This window comes from Hylobates moloch, unplaced genomic scaffold, assembly GCF_009828535.3.
Source record: "Hylobates moloch isolate HMO894 unplaced genomic scaffold, HMol_V3 SCAFFOLD_6, whole genome shotgun sequence".
NCBI lineage: Eukaryota > Metazoa > Chordata > Mammalia > Primates > Hylobatidae > Hylobates > Hylobates moloch.
In genome coordinates, this window is record NW_026652281.1 from 116331132 (window position 1) to 116347279 (window position 16148).

Sequence of the window (16148 nt, forward strand, 5' to 3'; positions counted from 1 at the left end):
TATATATGACATCTCATTTAATCCTCACAACAGCTCTAAAATATAGAGATTACTATTCCCATTTTATAGGTGATGGAACTGAGGCCAGAGGTCATGTATCTAAAAGTCAAACAGCTAACATGTAAGTGGTGGAGTCAGAATCAAATCCACATCTGACTCCTAGGTTCATGTTCTCTTTACCCAGGGAGCTTGTATATATCACACAGACACCTAGGTCTTTAGTTTCCTTACATCGCTGTGAGATATTTGGTTTACTGTCCAATAAACATGCTGAGGTTCTGGCTATTTTACATGCCCATTTACTATTTGGTAAACTTAGCACCACAAAGGTGCAAGTAACTCCATCAAGTGGATGCCTGAGAAAGCAGCAGAATCTCCTTTTCTTAAAGTATCTGTTTGAGCTGAGCCAGGGCAGACCTATCTGGAGGCTTTCCTGTGACCAAATCTGAACTCATTCTACCTGATGTCTATTGTAATCTCCATAATGGTAAGGACTATGTCTGTTTTATTTATCATTGTATCCCTCCTAGAGTCTAGCACAGGGCCTGCCACATGGCAGATACTCAATATTGGTTCAATGAATGAATGATGAAGCTAGACAAAGACTCTAAAAACAAGGTAAGAGAACCAACCTGACAAAGATTTAAAAGGGCCAATGTTTAGTTTAAAGAAGAAGCAAAGAAGAAGAGAGGTAGCCAGGAAAAGAACGAGCGACAGCAAGATAAGAAAACTCAGCACAAACAAGCAAGATAAAAATAGCCTCTCGCCACCACTGTCCTTTTAAAATTACTTTCTATATTCGAGCTTAAGTGACAAGTGAAATCTCCTCTGTAATTTCCCATGTGTTCAGTTTAATGAATTTCCGGCAAATGGTTTCAGTACTGGAGGGCCAATTTGGACATTGTGGGGGTGGGGCTGGTGAGAAAATGAGGGGTATGGAAATAGACTAACAAATTGAGCTAGAAACCAAATGAAGAGGTGATTGAAAGCATGTGAGGAAGGAACCAAGTCCTGGAACTTGTTCAACTCCAAGAAGGACTGGGAATTGATCTTCCTCTAGCTGGTGTCACCATGATGTTTCCCTACATGCTGTAGAGGGAGCCCACAGTCCCAGGCTGCCTTGCAATGCTTTGTACCACATTGCCTATTGTCTAAAGAGCTTTGTTTGTTTAAACAGAAGGCAATATGTTAATAACAATTTCAAACATCAGAGGGAATAAAGAGACTGTGGCTCTTTCAGGTCCCACATGCCTTCTACATAGCAGGTATGCCATACATGTTAAACTGAGTCACAGTGAGGGGGTTGAGTTATGGAAGAAAAGCATGGGAATGCCCAGGCCACCCCTTTGCATCTGTGCTGCTGGCCAAATGTCTTCAGTTTTTCCATAGATAGAGGACAGAGCTCTGAGAGGCCACAGGACCCAGAATACAAAGTCCTTTTTATTTTAGTCCTTAAAACTGGCAATGATAGGCCGGGCATGGTGGCTCACGTCTTAATCCCAGCACTTTGGGAGGCTGAGGTGGGTAGATCACTTGAGCCCAGGGGTTCGAGACCAGCCTGGACAACATGGTGTAAACTGGTATCTACAAAAAATACAAAAATTAGCTGAGCATGGTGGTGCACACCAGTAATCCCAGCTACTCAGGAGGCTGAGGCAAGAGAATCGCCTGAACCCAGGAGGCAGAGGTTGCAGTGATCATGCCACTGCACTCCAGCCTGGGTGACAGAGTGAGTGAAACTTCACTTCAAAAAAAAAAATTGACAGTGACCATGCAGCCCACAATTACAAGCAGAATTATAGATTTTTTTCAGGCTCTCAAGTATGCTGCTTTCTTTTATAAGTGTGTGTGTGTGTGTGTGTGTGTGTGTGTGTGTGTGTGTTTTATTTTATTTTATTTTATTTTATTTTATTTTATTTTATTTTATTTTATTTTATTTTATTTTGAGACGGAGTCTCACTCTGTTGCCCAGGCTGGAGTGCAGTGGCATGATATTGGCTCACTGCAAGCTCCACCTCCCGGGTTCACACCATTCTCCTGCCTCAGCCTCCAGAGTAACTGGGACTACAGGCACCTGCCACCACACCTGGCTAATTTTTTGTATTTTTAGTAGAGATGGGGTTTCACCGTGTTAGCCAGGATGGTGTCAATCTCCTGACCTCGTGATCTGCCCACCTCCGCCTCCCAAAGTACTGGGATTGCAGGCATGAGCCACCGCACCCGGCCGTATTTTGTTTTATTTTATTTATTTATTTTTTAATATATAGAGACAGAGTCTTGCTATGTTGTCCAGGCTGGTCTTGTACTCCTGGGCTCAAGTGATCCTCCCACCTCAGCCTCCCAAAATGCTGGGATTACAGGAGTGAGCCACCATACCCGGCCCCATATGCTTTTCATTGTTGTTATTTAAACAGTTTTATTGAGATATAATTCACACACCCTAAAACCTACACATTTAAGGAGTGCAATTCAATGGTTTTTATTATAGTCACAGTTACGTGCAACCATTGTCACAATTTCAGAACATTTTCATCACATCAAAAAGAAACTCCAAGCCCCTTAGCTATCACCTTGTCCCTCACTCAACCCTAAGCCACTCCTAATCTACATCCTGTCTCTACAGATTTTCCTATTCTGGACTTTCATATGAACCAGATCAAACAATATGTGACATTTCGTGACTAGCTTCTTTATCTTAATGTTTTCTTTTCTTTCTTTTTGTGACGGAGTCTCGCTCTGTCGCCCAGGCTGGAGTGCAGTGGCGCAATCTCGACTCACTGCAAGCTCCGCCTCCCCGGTTCATGCCATTGTCCTGCCTCAGCCTTCTGAGTAGCTGGGACTACAGGCGCCTGCCACCACGCCTGGCTAATTTTTTCTATTTTTTAGTAGAGACGGGGTTTCACTGTGTTAGTCAGGATGGTCTCGATCTCCTGACCTTGTGATCCGCCTGCCTCAGCCTCCCAAAGTGCTGGGATTACAGGCGTGAGCCACCGTGCCCCACCTATCTTAATGTTTTCAAGGTTCATCTATGTTGTAGCATGAATCAGTACATGATTCATTTTTTTCTTTTTTTCTTTTGAGACAGAGTCTTGCTCTGTTGCCAGGCTGAAGTGCAGGGGCTCCATCTCTGCTCGCTACAACCTCCGCCTCCCGGGTTCAAGCTGTTCTCCTGCCTCAGCCTCCCAAGTAGCTGGGACTACAGGCACAAGCCACCACACCCAGCTAATTTTTTGTATTTTTAGTAGAGACGGGGTTTCACCATGTTGGCCAGGCTGGTCTCAAACTCCTGACCTCAAGTGATCCGCCTGCCTCAGCCTCCCAAAGTGCTGGGATACAGGTGTAAGCCATCACGCCTGGCCGTTTTTTTTTTTTTTTTTTTTTTTTTTAGACAGAGTTTCACTGTCACTCAGGCAGGAGTGCAACGGCATGATCACAGCTCACTGCAGCCTCAACCTCCCAGGCTTAAGCAATCCTTTCACCTTAGCCCCCTAAAGTAGCTGGGACTACAGTTGTGTATCACCATGTCCACCTATTTTTTTTATTTTTTGTAGAGATGGGGTCCCATCTCTATGTTGCCCAGGCTGGTCTTGAACTCCTGGGCTCAAGCAATCCTCTTGCCTTAGCCTCTTCAAAGTGCAGAGATTACAGGATTCATTCTCTTTTATGGCCAAGTAATAGTCCATTGTGTGGCTATGCCACATTTTGTTTATCCATTCATCAAGTAATGAACATTTTGTTTTGGGGGGCTATTATGAATAATGCTGCTATAAACATTTCTGTATAGGCTTTTGTGTGACGGGCTTTAATTTCTCTTGGGTGCATACCTAGGACTGGAATTGCTGAGTCATAAAGTAACTCTATGTTTAATCATTTGAGGAACTGCCAGACAGTCTTCCAAAGCAGCTGCACCATTTTACATTCCCACCAGCAGTGTATGAGGGTTCCAATTTCTCCACATCCTTGCCAATCCAACTATGCTTTTGAGAAATAACAAGGACAACTGAAGAGCCCCACTCTAATTGGGTAGCTAGTACATAGCAGCAAGAGGAGTGTAGGGATGGAGGAGGAGTCCCTCCTCTAAGCCCTTAGGATCAGCCAGAGAGAATAGAGCTATCTCTAGTACTCTTCCTGACCCCCTAGGCTATGTTAGCTGCCCCCAGACATGTGACCAAGTATACACATAGTACTTGTCATTCTTCTCCACTAGACTGTAAGCTTTAGGCAGGCAGGAATCTCTATCGTTCTGACTTTTATCTGCAGCATCTGAACAGAGTCTGGCACATGATAGATGTTTCGTAAATGTTGATTGACTGAGTGACTGACTAACTGAACAAATGACTAGATATTTCTCTACTGGTGGTTTTTCTCCCTGTCCAGGGAGAGAGAAAAAGAGCAGTCTTAGAGGCAGAAGGCATCAAGGAGGGAAGCAGGAATCAGAGGAGAGATGGAGGAGAAAGGGAAAGGCAGGCAAGAAGCTTGGGGACCTGGTGTCACTTGAGGTCAGCTTTAAGTTATGAGGTCAAACTCAGAGCTAATGGACTTCTCCTAGTCCTTTGCTTTCTGTCTAGCTGCATTCTTTTTTCTAGAAATGTTCCCTTTTATTTTTTGTTATTATTCTCAATAATTTTGTCTTTGCAAGAAGAAGAAACAAAAAAGTAGAAAAATAGTTGATATTACAGGTAAAAGAAAACATAAATCAACCCATCAAAATTGATTCAGAATTTAAAAGGATGGAAGTCAAAAAGGTTGACTATGAAGGATTTTTAAGTTGGAAACAAAAGAAATCATCATCTAGGTTTTTCACCAAAGGTCACTGAAAGACCTATAGCCCAAAAAGTTGACCACTTGTTCAACAGGACATGAAAACATGGCTCACCTCACAGCCTTATTTATAATGGCTGGCCTTCCACACAAATCCTGCCTTCTACCTGGACTAATCTGAATCCAGTCATCACCAGGTTATTGGTCTCTCTCTCCCCGAAGGTCTGCATAGCTCCCTGTCCTCAGTTACTTTTTGTCTCTTCTCTGAAAGCACACATGCACATTCACACACGCACATACACACACACACACACCCTATCTTTCCTTTTCATGAGTCTTCAGGGTAGCTCTGCCCTCTCCACTTTGTGTGTTTGGAAGGAAAGAAAGCAAAATATATGAGATGCCAATGCAATTTCTCCTTTAGCAGAGCTCGGTAGGACAATTACCCACCCAATCTGCCTGGTTTTATAGCTCTCATAACCTTCCTTTACGAACACGCTGTGACAGCCGGATGTGGGCATTGATTATGGCAGCAGTCTTCAGCCACATTTATTTAACTGCAAAGCAGAGCTCCTGCCTACCAGCCCAGCACTGATCATGTGACTTTTAAAATTACTGTATTTATGTAAGCCTTTTCCCAACCAGAGCCTGTGTCCAACTCCATCAAAACTGGGGAGGATTTGAGCTTGCCACTTCCCCTCCAGTGGCTCTTTGGCCCTATAGCCTAGGGTCTTTTGCTGGAATCAAACTGGGGCTCTGGGCTTTCTTAGGAGAGGTCTGCAAGAGTTGGGGTGCACAAGAAGCATACCTTTTCCATTATGAAAGAGCTGAGGAAATAGACAATGAAACATGTTGGCAGATGCCAAGGGCAGTGGCTTGGTTCCCAGGGGATCACCTGGCAATAGTGCCAGGTGCAAGAGATCAGCAAAACTCACAGGATTAGTTGTTGTTGTTGGGGGACGGGTGTTGTAAAGGAATTTGGGGAAATTAGATAATGGAGTTAGGAATTACTGCTTGTAGGCCTTTCCACTCTGGACCCCAGCAGAATCATATGGACTTTAGCCACTGGGAGAGGGAAGTTTTAGTGTTCCAAAGAAATCCTGGTAGCCTTGCAGGCAGTCTGTCCTGAACAAGGACTCTGCCTGACTGTGCCATAGTGAAGGGCAAGTCTAGCAGAGAAAGCCAGTGTTCTTCAGTTACTGCAGCTCAGCGAAGAATCCCACTGCAGGGCACTAGGGATGCCGGTCCTGCAGAGGTAAGCAGTAGGAGTGACTGGGTTAATCTATTCGAAAACCTCCTGGAAAGATCCCGAAGACCATGGACCAAGGTGACCTGCGTGGGTGGGCGATCCATTAGCCGAATGACAGCGCTGCCGCAGAAAGCCAGAAAAAGGATATGCGTGGGAAGCGCAAAAGCGTGGGCTGGGCCTGCAGCAACGGAAAGGCGCCACGCTCGTGAGGGGAACCAGCTTTCCGGGGACGCTCAGTGTGGGCAGGCAGGAAGCCTGGCTCCACTAGGACACACAGATTCTCTCCTGAGCAGCTGCGAACTATGCGCCCCTTCTACCCTTAAGAGATGGTATGGGAGTCCAACAAACGCAGCCATTGCTCAGACCCCAGCCCTTCTCTCCTCTAAGAAGCAGGTTCACCTCTACCACAGCACTCGCATTTTTTTTTTTTAAAGCCCGGCCTTTCCTAGGCGGGGTCAAGGGCCCCGCCCACCGAAGCCACGCCCAGTAGCCGCCCCGGGGCGGGGCTCCCCTCGGCTCCCGGCTGCCCTTTCCCCTCCGGCCTCTTCCCTTGCTGCTGCGCCCTGCGGAGCTCCGAACACGTGCGCGTGAGTAAGGACCCAGAGGGGAGAGTCCTTGGAGGTTTCCCAGTCTGGGGAAAGAAGCAGTGCAGGGTGGCTTCTGCCGGGGTACGTGACGAAATTGGGGTTCGTCCCCTCGTGACCCCGAGCTTGGAGGGCATCTGAAAGAGACCTGGGCCCCGAAGTCGTCCCCTGTTTTTCTACCATCCCTTTTCCCTCTTCTCCCTAGGGAGTCCCCTAGAGCCTGACTCCGAGAGCCTGGATCTCCCAGTGCCAGGGGCAGGGACTTTGGAAGGTTTGTGAGGAACAAATGTGCGGTGGAACTGAGTCAGCCCCTTTAACCCGAGCCTTGAAAGGGGCAGGCTATTTTTAGATCTGTTTTTAGACCCAGCGAACAATGAACCCTCTCTACTCATTTTCCTGTTCCTCTAAATTATTTGGAGGAAGTTAGGAGTGAAATTTGGGGATGGCTGGAAAAAGGTATGATCTTAGCCTTACATAAATTATAATGGTGACTGTGAGGCCGGGCGCGTGGCTCACGCCTGTAATCTCAGCACTTTGGGAGGCCGAGGCGGGCGGATCACGAGGTCAAGAGAAGACCATCCTGGCCAACATGGTGAAACCCCGTCTCTACTCAAAATACAAAACTTAGCTGGGCGTGGTGTCTTGCTCTGTTGCCCAGGCTGGAGTGCAGTGTCGCGATTTCGGCTCACTACAACCTCCGCCTCCTGGGTTCACGCCATTCTGCTGCCTCAGCTCCAGAGTAGCTGGGACTACAGGTGCCCGCCACCACGCCCGGCTAATTTTTTTTTTTTTTTTTTTTTTTTTGTATTTTTAGTAGAGACGGGGTTTCACCGTGTTAGCCAGGATAGTCGCGATCTCCTGAACTCGTGATCCGCCAGCCTCAGCCTCCCAAAGTGCTGGGATTACAGGCGTGAGCCACCGCGCCCGGCCTAACATTTTCGTTATTGCTTTTAATCAGTAGTTGAGGTCTTGGCACGACTACTGCCTCCAATTCCCCTCACATCCAATACTGCAGTTATTTTTCCAAGTGCTGTTTTTATTGTCCCTCAGGAAGTATTGGAGGTCTTCCTATCTAGTTTTCCCACTGTTCACTGCCCGTTTCTCTCACTGGATAACTTTTCCCTTTTTACTCACTCATATTCACCATCTAAGCCTTTTTTGGAATGTAGCTCCTCAGGTGTTTACTGAGTGCCCACACTATACCAGACATTATCCTGAGGGTTAGCTTATATTTCACTTAAGCCTCCCAACCACCCTATTTACAGAGTGCTATTAGTAACATCCCCATTTGGCTTGGTGTACTCGCTCACGCCTGTAGTCCCAGATACTTAGGAGGCTGAGGTGGGAGAATCACTTGAGCCCAAGAAGTGGAGGCTGCAGTGAGCCATGATTGTGCCACTGCACTCCAGCCTGGGTGGCAGAGAAAGACCCTGTAATATAATATCTCCATTCTACAAATGAGGAGACTGAGGTATAGAGAGGTTACTCGCGCAGTGTCATTTGGCTAGACACTGGTTAGGGGATAGAGCCAGGCTCCCTGACATTTGTTTAATCGACTCTTTTGCTACTGTTGAACTGCTGTGGTGTATAAGTAACAAGAGGTGAAAACAAAGCTAAACAAGGATAAGCTGTTGGTTTTATTGTCTGCTGTTGTTTCTGTGGCTCAGGCCTAAGTTACCGTGTTTCGAGGGCAGGGACTCTGAGCTGCACACATATTCACTGTTGGCTGACTAACCTGGAGTTGTTTCATTGCAGAGAGGCCGGCTGTGGCAGATGCAACTTCAGGTGAGTGCAACCCCTTCAGCTCTCTTGGCTCCAGCTGTAGGCAGCTGCCTAGGTTGTCTTGTACCTAGGCAAGTGTTACACTGCTGGGAGAACAGCAGCCAATAGCTGGTTGGCATTCTGGCCCTGGTTCATGCCAACTCTGTGTTGACTACCCCAGGATGCCAGCATAGTTGCTTATCCACTAAGGCAGGGGTGTTTTTTGGCTTCCTTGGGCCACATTGGAAGGATAAGAATTGTCTTGGGCCACACATAAAATATAGTAACACTAACGGTAACTGATAGCTAAATTAAAAAAAAAATTGCCAAAAAAAACCCTCATGATGTGTTAAGAAAGTTTACCAATTTGTGTTGGTCTGCGGGTTGGAAAAGCTTGCATTAAGGTTTAATCTGTGAGAGCATGACTTTTTGCAGAGAATAAGTCCAGACCTTCCTGAATAGTTCTGGTCCAACAGGTTTGGGTAGCATGAAGTTACTTGAATCATACCTTGGAAACAGAACAAAGCTAATGGGAAGAGGGGGTTGGTAAAAATAGACGGAAAAGTCACACCTTTATTTTTAGTGCCTACCAAGTGCTCAAAGGGGGCCAGATACAATGGGATTTTTGCTAATTTCACTGAAATTAAAGTGCATGGCTCCCACTACCCACCGTAAAAGCTAGTCATGATACCCTTTGTAGAGGGATGGATTCCCTATTAGGGAAACATTGATGGTAATTCACTTTAAAATTATGTGCATTCTCTAGCTGTTTAATAAAATATTAAAATATTGATTGAGGGGGCTCAGGGAACTGAACAACTACAACCACACTAATTTCTCCTTTGGGCTGACAGTATATTCACTTTAGTTGCTTATTGATTTTCAGAAATGAACAGTTGTTGCCCCATTAAAGTGGTAGATGCTGAGTTCCCTTTGTAGTAATTTTGTTTTGGAATGCTTTTTCCCAAGTAGTTGGGATGATAGGTGTGTGCCACCACAACCAACTAATTTTTTTTTTTTTTTTTAAATTTGTAGAGACAAAGTCTCATTGTGTTGCCCAGCCTTTAGTAGAGACGAGGTTTCACCATGTTGTCCAGGCTGGTCTCGAACTCCTGGGCTCAAGTGATCCTCCTGCCTCTCAAAGTGCTGGGGTTACAGGCATGAGCCACTGCACTGTGCCTGGCCTGGAATGCTAATCTTTTGAGAAAAGATGACCCTCGGTTGCTGTGAAAAGTGACATACTAGTTTCCACAGGAGGAAATGGGGAGGATGTTGGGGGGGGCAGGGGAGTTGTTTATCAAAGCTTGTTTTGTTAGATCAGTTGGCATTCCCTTAATAGGATTCTCTCAACTAAATGTGAGTGCTTTGTGTGAATGACTCAACTGTGAATAGCCTTTTACATATGGGGTCTTAAGGCTAGTGATATCTGTAGGGCTTGGGGGATGGTTAGCTTTATAGTACTACAGGCAGGGAAAAGGCAAATAATGGTAAATAAAATAATTCCTGAGGCTAGAGAAATGAGGGTAAATCATAAATGGCAAGCAGCATTCTATTTCCATCTCTCCAGATAAGGGTCCTTAGGAGCTATTTTAGACCGGGGTGCCAAACATTCAAATTCATGGGGAGTATACTATGTCTGCTCGTCTTTTTTTTTTTAATTGACAGTAATTGTTTATGTTATATGGGGTACGATGTGAGGTTTTCATACATGTTTACATTGTGGAATGAGTAAAACATGCTAGTTAACACACCTAGCACCTCACATACTTATGATTTTGTTGCGGTGAAAACATTTAGTATCTTTTAGCAATTTTGAAATATACAGGCCTGGCACGGTGGCTCACACCTGTATTCCCAGCACTTTGGGAGGCTGAGGTGGGAGGATCATTTGAACCCAGGAGTTTGAGACAAGCCTGGGCAACAGAAAGAGATATCATCTCTATAAAAAACAAAAAAGAAATTAGGTGGGTGTGTTGGCATGCACCTGTAGTCCCAGCTGCTTGGGAGGCTAAGCTGGGAGGATCACTTGACGCAGGAGATTGAGACTACAGTGAACCATGGTCATGCCACTGCACTCAGTCTAGACAGAGACCCTATCTCAAAATATATATATATATACACACACACACACACACACACGATGCATTGCTATTTATTATATTCTGTGTACTAGATCACTAAGTTTGCTTGTCTTCCTTTTTAGGATGACTTGAAAGTAGGGCATCCTTCACCCATCTGAAGGGAGGAAATAGTGGCAGGTGACAGTCTGCATGTGCAGTTTTCAGGTAAATATCCCTATTCATTCCAACATTGACTACCTCCTCTGTGCCAGGCCTGTTGGCTAGTTGGTATCTATCCGGAAACAATTGGGAGGTAAATTAACCTGTATTTGTAAGATCCATGAAGGAAAGGACAATATATCTTGTTTTATTCACTGCTAGATCCCAATTACAGTGCTTGGCACATGGCAGGAACTCCCTGAATGTTGGATAAAATAACTGAAAACACGGAAGGGGATTCCTGTTAAAGGGTTTGACAACAGGGTCTGCAATCAGTGCTTCCATGCCTGTTTTGCAGCCAACATTCAACTGATATGTCTTCTACCTGGAGTGCCTAGGTATCTGAAACAAATAATGAGAAAGCTGTTTCAGGAATTATCCAGCGGTTGTCAGCTATCCAGGCTCATGTGGTGCCTGTGATGGTGTTACACTGTTGGAAGAGCAAACACTGTCTTTATTGAGGTTTGGCTCCAAGCACTGTTTTGGTGTTGTAGCTGAGTACCTTTGGGCAGTGTTTTGCACCTCTGAGAGTGGAATGACTCCTCCTGTGGAGTTGATCCTAGTCTGGGTGCAAACAATTTTTTTCTGTTAGAAAAAGGACCCCGTCTTAGGGACAGCCTGTCATTCTTTACCTCTTTGAATCCTAGATGCCTTCACCTGAATGACATCTACCTCCATCAGGACTCCAGATGTCTGACAGCCCTGTGTGACACCAAGATAAGTAATGTATGTAGTCTTCTTGTCATGTAGGTCCCAATTAAATTACTATAGCTCAGATGGGGGTAGGGGACTTAAAATTATGATTTGAAAAATTTTTTTTTTTTTTTTTTTTGAGACGGAGTCTCGCTCTGTCGCCCAGGCTGGAGTGCAGTGGCGCAATCTCGGCTCACTGCAAGCTCCGCCTCCCGGGTTTACGCCATTCTCCTGCCTCAGCCTCTCCGAGTAGCTGGGACTACAGGCGCCCGCCACCACGCCCGGCTAATTTTTTGTATTTTTTTTAGTAGAGACGGGGTTTCTCCGTGGTCTCGATCTCCTGACCTTGTGATCCGCCCGCCTCGGCCTCCCAAAGTGCTGGGATTACAAGCGTGAGCCACCGCGCCCGGCCTATGATTTGAAAAATTATGTAGAGTATCAGACTTTCTTTTTTTTTTGGGACAGAGTCTTGCTCTGTTGCCCAGGCTGGAGTGCATGCAATGGCTCGATCTCAGCTCACTGCAACCTCTGCCTCCCAGGTTCAAGCGATTCTCCTGCCTCAGCCTCCCAAGTAGCTGGGACTACAGGCACCTGCCACCATGCCAGGCTAATTTTTTTATTTTAAGTAGAGACAAGGTTTCACCATATCAGCCAGGCTGGTCTGAAACTCCTGACCTTGTGATTTGCCTGCCTCGGCCTCCCAAAATCCTGGGATTACAGGGTTTTTTGTTTGTTTTTTGAGACGGAGTCTCACTGTCGCCCAGGCTGGAGTGCAATGGCGCGATCTTGGCTCGCTACAACCTCTACCTCCCGGGTTCAAGTGATTCTCCTGCCTCGGCCTCCTGAGTAGCTGGGATTATAGGCGCGCACCACCACGCCCAGCTAATTTTTGTATTTTTAGTAGAGATGGGGTTTCAACATGTCGGTCAGGCTGGTCTCAAACTCCTGACCTCGTGATCCACCTGCCTTGGCCTCCTAAAGTGCTGGGAGTACAGGCATAAGCCACCGCGCCCAGCCAAGTATCAGAATTTTAGAGAATTCTTAGAATCTAAAGTCCATCTCTCAATTTTCTAGAGCTCTGCTGTGCAGTAGCTATATGCTACATGTGGCTGTGTAAGTTGATAAAAATTAATCAATTTCTTAATCTCAGAATCTGTTTGGCTGCTGACTACCCTATTGGACAACTCCAGTATTAGAGAACATTCCCACCAATTCAGAAAGTTTATTATGCACTGCATTCTAGAGCAGGGATCAGCAAACTTGCTGTAAAGAGCTAGGTAATATGCTTGTTCAGCCATGTGGTTTTTGCAACTATTTTTGCAACTCTAGTGCAAACACAGCCTTAGACAATATCAACACATGAGCAAGTCTGTAGTTCTAATAGAACATTATTTATGGACATTGAATTAGAATTTCATAAAATTTTCAGTGTCAAAATTTTTTTCAATGATTTACAAATTTAAAGACCATTCTTATTTTGAGAGCCATACAAAAACAGCAGGCTGGAATCGGCCCGTAGGCTATGGTTTGCCAACCTCTGTCCTGGAGAATGAAATTTAGGCCTTGAAAGTTGAACAGCTCATTGGTGACAGGTTCAGAGCCAATAGCAACGTGTTTTTCTGAAAAGTTTAATGTTATCAATAGCTTTGCCTTAGAGTGTCATACTCTTCATCTTTTAGGGCACTAAGGTGACTGCAAGAAATTAACCAGTAGTAAAAATAGTCTGTTTTTTGTGTGTTTGGGATTTGTTTATGTATTTTTTTGCATGGGTTACTTATAGCAGTTCTCTCCACTTTTAATGTGCTCCAAAGGGAGAGGTCTTAAGAAAGAATAGCAGTCTGCACTTATCAAACTCAGCCACAATCTCAGTCTGAGTTGGTAAAACCGAAATGGCTCCTAAGGAAAGAGGAAAATTTTGTGTCATGAATAGTCACAGTATTTTAAACCTGAGGCCTCAAGTTGTAAGCATACAGGTTGTCTTCCTGACTACAGTAGGGCTATCCATGTGCAGAGAGGTTCCTATATTGCTACTTGAAAAGAGATAATTCATTGGTATTTCTGTTCCTGTATTCAATATCCCAGAAGGCATCAATGGTGTAATCATGTGCATTGAAATAATTTGATGGGATTTCCTACTTGATAAATAAAGTTAATTACTCACCTACTTATCCCTGTTGATTTTTTTTTTTTTTTTAAGCAAAGAAATGTATTTCCTGGTGAGTCTAAGAAGATTAGTTTTTAAAATCTTTTTTGATACAGGGTCTCAACTGTGTCACCCAGGCTGGGGTGCAGTGGCACAATCACAGCTCACTGCACCCTTGACCTCCTGGGCCAAGCAAACCTCCTGCCTCAGCCTCCCAAGTAGCTGGGACTATAGGCATGTGCTACCTACCATGCCTGGCTTCAAAGTAGTTATTTGTTTTTTTTAGAGACAGGGTCTCACTCAGGCTGGTATGCAGTGGTGTGGTCACAGCTCACTGCAGTCTCAACTTTCTGGGCTCACGTGGTCCTCCTGACTCAGCCTCCTGAGTAGCTAGGATTACAGGTGTCACTGTGCCTGGCCTCGAAGTAGGTTTTTTTTTTTTTTTTTTTTTTTTTTTGGCTTATTTCTTTCTCTCTTGCCCCCGCCTGCGTGCCGTGGCCAGAACCCACCCCCCCCCCACCCCCCCCCCCCCAATTAAAAAACTATTCTGGCACCTGTCCATGATTCACTTCTGGTTGAAAAAATATGTCTGATTTATGTTGAAATTTTGATCATGTAAAAGCAAACCCAGAGGGATAAATTCTGCAAGTCCCAAAGGGACACAAAGAGGTGGCTAAGTGCCTAGGAATTCACACAAAGGAAAACACCATGCTAAGAGCAACTAATTAAGAACTTAAAAAGAGTGACAATGACTTCTGTGAATGTTGTTGCTTAATTAGGGCTTTATGAACATAGCTCCAGTTAATGGACCTGTCAATATACTCTTGAAAAACAATTTCACTGAATTAACAAATTAACTGTAATAACTTAAAATCTCTGCTTAGCAACATCTTTCTCCTTAATGCTATTTAGGAACACTTGTAATGAGCCAACTTGATGAGTCATAAATTTGTCAGTTTAGGAGTCCCTGTTACTTGTTTGGCCTTCCTTGCCCTCCAGTAAAGGCCCTTTAGGGTGTAAGAATGTTCTGTGCCTTTTTTTTTTTTTTGAGACCGAGTCTTGCTCTGTCACCCAGGCTGGAGTACAGGGGTGCGATCTCGGCTCACTGCAAGCTCCACCTTCCGGGTTCACGCCATTCTCCTGCCTCAGCCTCCTGAGTACCTGGGACTACAGGCGCCCGCCACTACACCCAGCTAATTTTTTATATTTTTAGTAGAGACGGGGTTTCACCATGTTAGCCAGGATGGTCTCGATCTCCTGACCTTGTGATCCGCCCGCCTCAGCCTCCCAAAGTGCTGGGATTACAGGCGTGAGCCACCGCGTCCGGCTGCTTGTGCTGCTTCTTAAGGGTAATACACTCATTGGGAAAGTACAGTAAAAAGGACTTTAAAATTTATTTTATTTTACAATACTTTTAGATTTATAGAAAAGTTGGGAAGATGGTACAAAGAGTTCCCATATATACCATACCCAGTTTCCCCTAACAACATCTTACATTGGTATATTATGGTTGTCACAATTAAATGGGCTAATACTGACACATTAGTATTAACTAAAGTCCATACTTTGTTCAGATTTCATTAGTTTTTATGTAATGTCTTTTGTCTGTTCCAGGATCCTATTGAAGATACCACATTACACTTAGGCTCCTGTTGGCCATGACAGCTTCTTAGACTTGTTTTTAATGACCTTGACAGTTTTGTTTTGTTTTTTTGTTTGTTTGTTTTTATTTGAGACGGAGTCTCGCTCTGTCGTCCAGACTGGAGTGCAATGGCTCAATCTCAGCTCACTGCAACCTCTGCCTCCCAGGTTCAAGTGATTCTCCTGCCTCAGCCTCCCCAGTAGCTGGGATTACAGGCACAAGCCACCGCGCCTGGCCGCCTCCTAAATTCTTAAAACATTCTATTTTTATTCTGTGGTCTTAGTTTATTCTGTCATGTAGAGAATAGTGGTTGAGCCTGTTGTCTTTGAGAGTGGATGCTGTAGTCCTTATATGGCTGATTTTCACCCCATAAGCTTATAGTAGAGGATGGGGATTTTGTTATCAGCTGCTAAAAGGGAGAAGCCAAGCCCAGAACTAAGGGTTCTGATGAGTTGAAGGAGAGGGAAGATGCTCCTCAAGGCAAAGAGCCTCTGAGTTAGAATCTGTGCTTCACCAGAGTGACAATGGTAGAACTTTTCCTTCTCAGTATTAATTCTCCTGGAGAGAACTCTAGGGTTGTCTAAACCTGTTCAAATAGGCTGACTACCCCAGCAAGTGATGGGTTGGACATAAGGCAAAGAACAGGAGGGGTGAAAGGGGGCAGAACAGACAAGTTCTGTCCCAGCCTCTGCTACCTCTAACCCCATGGCATTCTATCCCTTTCTACACTGGGCTTCCATTTCTTACCCCAACCATGATCTGTTCTTCCAGACACTTGACCTCCTTCTGATTTGTGTACTCCCTCCAAGGCTTAGTTGCAGTGAGTGACAATAATCTGTGCTAATTACTTATCTTGCCAGAAGACTCAAAGGGTTTATGGCTTTTATTAACTGAACTCTATGCTAGATGTTAGGGATAAATGGTTAACAGGACACAGTTCTTGCTTATCTTGCTATGGTCTATCAAGCCTTATACAATCTAGCCTTATCTCTCTCACCCTCTTATCTTTTTTTTTTTTTTTTTTTTTTTTTTTTTT

At 44.8% G+C, this 16148-nt stretch overlaps 2 protein-coding genes and 1 non-coding gene across 5 annotated transcripts in view; 2 read left to right on the forward strand and 1 right to left on the reverse strand.

The window, feature by feature from the left end:
* The window catches only part of SIL1 (SIL1 nucleotide exchange factor), a 334141-nt gene that overhangs the window by 308165 nt on the left and 9828 nt on the right, over window positions 1-16148 (reverse strand). The window lies entirely within an intron of this gene.
* MATR3 (matrin 3) overlaps window positions 6536-16148 on the forward strand; it is a 56406-nt gene continuing 46793 nt past the window's right edge. For 2 of the 3 annotated variants that reach the window (XM_058441252.1, XM_058441255.1), the window contains exons 1-4: window positions 6536-6597; window positions 8350-8379; window positions 10559-10640; window positions 11282-11360. The gene's annotated coding sequence lies outside the window, so the exon portion shown is untranslated. The remainder of the gene's footprint in view (window positions 6598-8349; window positions 8380-10558; window positions 10641-11281; window positions 11361-16148) is intronic. The other variant, XM_058441256.1, reaches the window with a different exon arrangement.
* LOC116472064 (small nucleolar RNA SNORA74) lies at window positions 11013-11213 on the forward strand. Its single transcript, XR_004248975.1, has one exon. It is a non-coding gene; the product is annotated as a small nucleolar RNA SNORA74 (small nucleolar RNA).